General features: G+C 45.1%; 1 pseudogene; it reads right to left on the reverse strand.

Moving 5' to 3' along the window:
• Nucleotides 1–6,617: 6,617 nt before the first annotated feature.
• LOC137624618 (uncharacterized) lies at nucleotides 6,618–7,616 on the reverse strand (annotated as a pseudogene).
• Nucleotides 7,617–7,914: the final 298 nt, after the last annotated feature.

Below are 7,914 nucleotides of genomic sequence, written 5' to 3' on the forward strand. Positions count from 1 at the left end.
AAGGAGCAAAGGTGATCTCTCTTCTTAAGCACTCCAGACACGTACGAAGCCGCAAGCTCGCCAGACCCATCCCGAATGGCTTTGTCCATGCTAGACATGATAAGCATGGCAGAGTCCTTATCCGAAGGGAGGTCTTTCTGCTTAACGCTCCCAAACACCAGTCGAGGAAGTTGAAGATCTCAAAAGCACGAAAAACTCCCTTCAACAGATGGTCCATGTCAGAAAAGGACCAGAAAATCTTAGATCGTCTCATAGCCAGCCTGCGGGGAGAGTCAACCAGACTTGAGAAGTCGCCCTGGGCAGAGGCAGGAACTCCCAAGCCGGGTTCCTCTCCCGTGGCATACCAGAAGCTAGATTTGGAAGCAAGCTTGGTAGGCAGAAAGATGAAGGCAGTCTTCCCCAGTTGCTTCTTGGACTGCAACCACTCTCCCAGTACCCTCAAAGCTCTCTTGGATGAGCGCGCGAGTACGAGTTTCGTAAAGGCAGGAGCTGCTGACTGCATGCCTAAAGCGAACTCGGAGGGAGGTGAGCGCGGGGTTGCAGACACAAACTGTTCCGGATACAGTTCCCTAAACAGGGCCAGGACTTTCCTAAAGTCTAAGGAGGGAGGCGTAGACTTGGGTTCTTCTATGTCGGAGTGCGGATCGTCCAAATGCGCAGCTTCGTCGTCATCAGATACTCCATCATCCGAAAGCTGAGGAGGAAGTGGCAAAGGTGGAGCAGAAAGCTGAACGGCTGGATCAGGCAGCACGGGTGCATGCGTAGCTGCACTGGATCCAACATCATGCCGCTGCTGGTCAGTCTGCGAGCTGGCAACAACAAAAGCGGAGTGCTGGTGCGTGGGAGGGACTGCCGTGGGTTGCGGAGACTGCCGCATTGCGTCAAAACACGGCAGCTTGACAGCACCTTCCCACTGCTGATGCGGTAGCTCACGCATGTCAACGGAGGGAGCCGCATGAACATGCGTCTGGCAGGGTCGACTGCGCATCGGTGGTGGAGCTCTCACAGGTGGAGTGTGGGAGCAGGCAGCCGCAGTATCTGCTGAGCGCACAGGTTGTAGGTTAACAGGTGCAGTGTCAACCTTCTCAGCACGATACTCCTGCATGAAGGAAGCAAGCTGAGACTGCATAGTCTGCAGCATGGACCACTTAGGGTCTACCGTGGTTGGTGCGGCAACAGACGGAGTGATTGCCTGCTGCGGAACCACTCTACCTCTCTTGGGAGGTGTGCAGTCTTCGGAAGACTGCGGCAAGTCCGAACTGACCCAGTGGCTACACCTGGGCCGTTGGACTCGCTCGGAAGGGACCTTGCGCTTGAGAGGTCGTGAGACCTTGGTCCAACGTTTCTTCCTAGAAACTTCTTCCACAGACGAGGAATGAATGGGCTCACTCTTCTGTTTGTGGATGGGACGATCTCTGACAGATACGTCCGCAACCACTGAGGGTACATCCGTACGCTGATCAAGGCCTGTCGAACCCTTTGGTCCTTCGACATTGCTTCTCCCCTGGGCTTGGGAGCTTGCAAGAGGTCCCGGACTGGGAGGACGACTGGCACGAACAGATGCACCCTCATGCGCAACACTGACACTGACACTTCTCACCGCACTTGCACTCACTACACTTCCCACTGCACTTTTCGCTTTCAACTCTTTGACATCGGCCAAAAGTTGATTTCGGTCATTAGCTAATGACTCCACTCTGTCACCAAGAGCCTGAATGGCACGCATCATGTCCGCCATGGAGGGTTGAGCACTAGTAGCAGGGTCGGAAGTCACCACTACAGGGGAAGGAATAGGTTGAGGGGCATGGGGAGAGGAAAAATCAAACGAGCGAGAAGAACTCCTCCTGATCCTATCCTTCTCTAGCCTACGTGCATTCTTTAGGAATTCATTAAAATCGAATTCCGAAAGCCCAGCGCATTCCTCACATCGATCTTCCAATTGACAGGATTTACCCCTACAATTGGAACAAACGGTGTGAGGATCTATAGAGGCCTTCGGAAGACGCCTAGAACAGTCCCTAGCGCTACACTGCCTGTACTTAGGGACTTGAGAATGGTCAGACATCTTGAATTCTTGAATTAGCCAAAGGGGGGAATCCAAAATCTAACAAAGTTCATCAACAATTAATCCAAATCTAATCAAAAAGCTTGATAAGCTAATGATAATAGTTCCTGAATAGCGAAAGCTAAAATCTAGAGCGAATACATCACCAAATGCGTGAAAACAACTCCAGAAACAACAGCGTATCCAAGTAGGTCTTGCCGGTGGCACGACAGAGGAAAAATTGGTTCTTGTTGACAAGAAGTACCCGAGTACCTACTCGACAGATGGCGCTGTTGTTGTACACCCCCACCTGTATAGCGATCGCTGGCGTATCCCGACCTTAGGTTTTTTCTGTCGGGCAACAGAGTTGACAGCTACATGATCATCGGGTAAGATTAATATTGAAAAATAGCTATTACTGTTATTGTGTCCACTATTTTACTTTATTGTCAATGCAAATTTGTCATTCTAACATATACAGTCGAAGAATCCAATACACTAGAAGTTGTACTTTCAAATTTAAAATAAAAAAACGTTCTATATAAATATCGTTCGCTTTTGACATTGATTCCATTGTCTATATAATCATTTTTGTCCGACATTCTCAAATATTTTAGGCTGCCACAGAACCACTTGATTAAAGATTCGTGTAAGCAATACTTAAATAATACAAATCTCGTGATAAATATTACGCTTTAGCCTCCCACAAATTGGTATAAAACCTCTCTGAGGCTACAGTCAGTATGCTTACTTTTCGAAAACACCAAAACCTTCTATTGTATACAATAACGGCAGCCAATCGATCGTCTTCAACGGGTTAAATGCCTGGTGAATTAACTTTCGAAATACCGGTTACCAAGCTAATGATAGTTATCTAAATTATACTTTATAACACTTGGCTGCTTACAGCACTCGTCATTATTTAATGTTGTTCGCCAATGACAGCCATTTCATTGATAAAATCTCCAATTTTTGTCCGACAATGTAAAATGTTTTTATGCTGCCACACAACCATTTGATCAAAGATTCGTGTAATCAACACTTAAATTATAAGCTTTTCTTTTTGATTATTCACACACATTTAAAACATGTTTTGGCCTCCCACAAATTGGTATGAAATCCCACTGAGGCTACAGTCAGTATACTTATTTTTCGAATAAAAACACCAAAACATATCGTAAACAATAATGGCTGCTAATCGCTTGGCTTTAACGGGTTAAGTCCAAAGATTCGTGTAATTAACACTTAAATTATAAGCTTTTCTTTTTAATTATTCACACATTTAAAACACGTTTTGGCCTCCCACAAATTGGTATGAAATCCCACTAAGGCTACAGTCAGTATACTTATTTTTCGAATAAAAACACCGAAACATCGTAAACAATAATGGCTGCTAATCGCTTGGCTTCAACGACTTATTTTTCGAATAAAAACACCGAAACATCGTAAACAATAATGGCTGCTAATCGCTTGGCTTCAACGGGTTAAGTCCCTCTTAATCAACTTTCGAAATGCCGAGTACCTAGGCAATGACAGTTATCTAAATTACACTTTTTAACACTTGGTTCTTTACAGCACTCATCATTTTTTTAAAAAACAGTAATTGTATTAAGAAAAAAGCACTTACCGTCCAAAATAAATTTGCGTTCTGGAACTCACACGCGTTCTTTATCACTTAACAGCATTGGTTTGTTTGTTTACATTGGGCGCCTTTGTATATTCCCGTTTTCTATCCTCCAACGTACTACAGCAGCGCATCCACACTTGACCTTTAATTTTTTTTTTTTTTTTTCATAAGAAAAACATTGATTGTTGCATTATTATTTTACGATACAAAATAGAATAATTTAATCATTAATAATTTATATGAATACACCCCAATAGTCTTTAAAACATTTCACAAGATTTGTGTATGTCGCCGTCGGAGCTGCAACTTCCGAGTTTCGAAATGTCCATTTTGCACTGTGCGCTGAAAAAACAGCGAACATTTGCGCTGATTCAACAGAGAAGAAACGTTGACAACTTTTGGTCAAGACCTGAACCGAAGTTCTAGGTCGTGCGGGCGAACGTGGGCGCACGGCGCGTATCAGGAACTGGAAGCGCAGGTGCGCTCTGACGGGCAGGAAAACTAGAGCGCTCAGGAGACCGATGGCGCGTAGGGCGCACAACAGGAACAGCAGGATGTTCGGAGTCCTCAGGGGAGCGCTGGCGAGCAGTGGGGCGCTGACGATCAGGAGAGCGCTGACGAGCAGGGGAGCGCCTGTGCGCTAACACTGCAGAAGGGCGCGCATGGGAACCCTGACGCGCAAGGGAAGAACCCACACCGTGGGAAGCATCCCTTTGCCCCGAAGGGACCGTTGCCCGTCGGGTGACGAGGTCAGGCTGCCGGACATCTGCACCAGAAGTTGAAGGTCTGGAAGGCGTAGGAGACAGATCCCCAGAGAGGTCTAAGGAAGATGGAGCTGCAGGCTGCTTACGGCGAGGAGAGAGCCCCTCGGAGGAAGGAGGCGAAGATTCAAAAAGGCGCCTCTTAGCACCCTTATAGGGAGACAGGAGGCCCTTGCGGCGCAGCGGACGGTGAGCCTTACGGCGAAGGCGGCCACGAGGAAGATCGTCAGGACCATCAGTCCTCCGATAGTCTCAGTCAAAGCACTCCCTCTAGAGGGAGGCTTGGCAGCAGAAGAGCCCGCGTGACTCCCTTCCCCCTTCGAAGGATGTACGGAAGGGGGAGGAGAGCCTTCAGCACCATCATCCACAACAGTACCTGCAGAGGATTGACCCGACCCGTCGGAAGCCTCTGCCACCATGACGTCGACGATACAGAGGATCTACCTCTGCTATCACCGGCGACTGCTTAACAGCGGCCCCTAACTGGACAAGGTCAATCAGGGCTTCCCTGGAGGGCAGGCCCTTAAGCCCCAAGGAAGCCCAAATCTGAAAAAGATCATCATTAGACAAGGAGTCATTAGCAACAACCTCCCCCGGAGGAGGAGGAGGAACGGCCCCGCTATGGGAGGCGACGCCCTCTCCCCCAATCCAAGGTCGGGAAACAGAACTAGGGCCTGCGCTCCCACTCGGTGGTCTCTCCTTAGGAGCCGAACGAGGGGGAGCTTTGGAGGAGGTTTGGGCGGCGAAAGAAGAGTCCTGAGAGCCTTCCACCTTCAAGGCAACCCCGAAAGGAGAACGGTCTCTCTTGGACTTCTTCTTACGCCGGCGGCCAAACCTCTCCCACTGGGAGGCAGACCACTCCCTGCACTCACTACTCATGTTCTCTCTGTCACACCGTCGGCCTCGACACTGCGGGCAAAGGGTGTGAGGATCTGTGTCCACCGCAGACATAAAAGTACCGCAAGGGCGACCGGCAATACCAGGGCACTTGCGCATGGTGAACAATAAAGTGTGAGGCCAACTTCAAACGCGCACACACAAACTGGAAGAAAAAGCAAAAAAAGATTAAGGCTGTCAACGAGGACGATGGACAGACACGGCTGTTCATCGCCGGAGCCAAAAGTGAAGTGAAGCAAATCACCGATGTGTGGAGGGGAGGGGTAGCAAGCTACCCCTTCCCCTACCCCCGCTAACTAGCGCGGGGGTAGTTAACCCTCGTTAAAAACTATTGGCTCGTCATTTCAGCTTCGCCGAAAGGTAAATCCAATGTAAATAGCGTGGTTTGTATTTCGGTTACGGAACAAAGACCTTTCTTTCCCATATAGATTAACACATTAGCAGTCATGCTGAATAATAATTGTATAGCCAGTTTCACACGTTGTTTCTCTTGCCCTAATAAGTTGAAATGACTTAAATTCAATTTATAGGTAAGACCATATTCTGTCTTTCTCTTGCTACATATTTCACAGATTGCAGAATCAGAAACTAAACTCCAATCTTTTAGTCTAAAACCAGACTTGACAAAATTATTCCTGATAGGTTTTATCAAATGCGGTGCATCTGCAAACATAAAAATTTCCCTGTCTGTCTGCACACGGATTTTTGAAAGAAGTTTTCTGGGTTTTTGTAGATATTTTAACATTTTTCCAGATACGGAGACTTGAACCTAAGTCATGCACTGTTGCAACAAGATAGCTGGCCTTTTCAACGCTTTCTATTAGGGATAAAATAACTTTCTGGATATTTGATTCATCAAATGCATAATATACTGGGTGCCTCCAACAACCTACAAGTCCCCTCACCATCACAACTTTAACTTTATCATGAGGTTTATACATAAATGTCTACACTTTTATCATAGGAGTAAGCTTTTTCTAGACTCCTTTCATCCATCGTCATAACTGTCTTTCCAGTGATGATAAACTCTCTGCTTTCACTTTCATGAAACGCATTACAGATGTCAGTAACCCTGGCTCACAATTGAAAAATCTAGCCCTCTTGTTGAGTGTGGAGACAGAAGGCAAAGGTATACCTTTATTTTTCTCTTAAGTGTTTGTAACACTTTGGGCTAAAACTTCGTAAAGTGAGAGCCAAAGCAACATCGTTATTGGACCACTGATGAGGTTCTTTCTTATCAATCAACGCATCCGAGTTTCTGTGAATATGGATTTGAATATCACTTCAATCAATCTTCTTTCGTATAAGACTTTTCCTTAACATGTGATGCACTGTTTTGTACCCTTGCTTCTTGCTGTTGCCTCTTCAGTTGCAGTATTTCCTCTTGCATTTCAGTCTTGATCTTCATAAACTCTTCCTTCAGGACCATCTCGGGTTCTTGGGTGTATAATGCAGTCTGCATTTCCTCACTGTACATGACTGGATTGTCACTTCTATCGGAAGAATTGCCCCTTGTCACCTACATTTATCAAATCTTGAACAATTTTCTTCAATTCACGTTTATCATAATTCACAGATCTCCTAGACGGTTCAGCTGATCAACAATCTGAAACAGTAAATGAAGATTGATAAAATATACTATTGCTGATGATTTGAAGCTGGTAACTTATCTTTTCTTGAAAGATAGTACTTCACAATTGTATTGAAATAGGGACATGAATGAAATTACATTTAAATGGAAATATATAAGCACACTTACTATCTAAGAAGAAATAAATCTTACTCATAGAACTGGCATGGCTTTTATGCTTATATTGAATCTATTTTTCATTAACATTAAAACTTAACAAGCCAGTACAATAATTACCTTTCGGCAGAGAAAGAGATGGGACAGCACCCTTTTTCAAAATCTGTTGATTCTTTGGTGTTTCTCTTTCAAGGAGACGCGATCTCAGGTCGTCAGCAATATCATCTGTGCTGAAATGTATAGAGCAGATAACAGCATGGTCAGGATTAATCTTGTCTGATTGTCAACATGCTTGTATCCAAGCATCTCTCTGGAATTCATATCTCGGAAATCGGAAGAAAAGAATCTTTTAAACTTTCTACTTTCTTTTTCGTATTATAACACCCATACACAGCGCAATTGCTTGGCATGGTTATTTTTCTGTCCTCAACTTGTAATAGAAGACACTTGTTCAGACAGACATTTACCCTAAGACACTACATTTGTGAATGAAGCATAGTACTGGACAGTCACTACTTATATGCCAAAATGACAACAGATAATGGATTAAGGGTTGTAAAAGATAACCTCAGAGACAAGGTACTGTAAATACTAAGTAGTAACAAGTGGGATTATAAAATAAATCCTTATAGATAAATACTAAGTAGTAACAAGTTGGATTATAAAAGAAATCCTTATAGATCAGATAAACATAAAACAGAAGCAGGAGACTTATTTGGATTTGACATTTTCATCCAAATTCATACCCGGAGATATACCTGATAGCTGCGGTGGCTCGCCTGACCTCGCTTTCCAAGCCCAGGACCCTGTCTCCCAGCGAGTAACCTAACCCGTCTAA

Source organism: Palaemon carinicauda, chromosome 31 (assembly GCF_036898095.1).
Source record: "Palaemon carinicauda isolate YSFRI2023 chromosome 31, ASM3689809v2, whole genome shotgun sequence".
Lineage (NCBI taxonomy): Eukaryota > Metazoa > Arthropoda > Malacostraca > Decapoda > Palaemonidae > Palaemon > Palaemon carinicauda.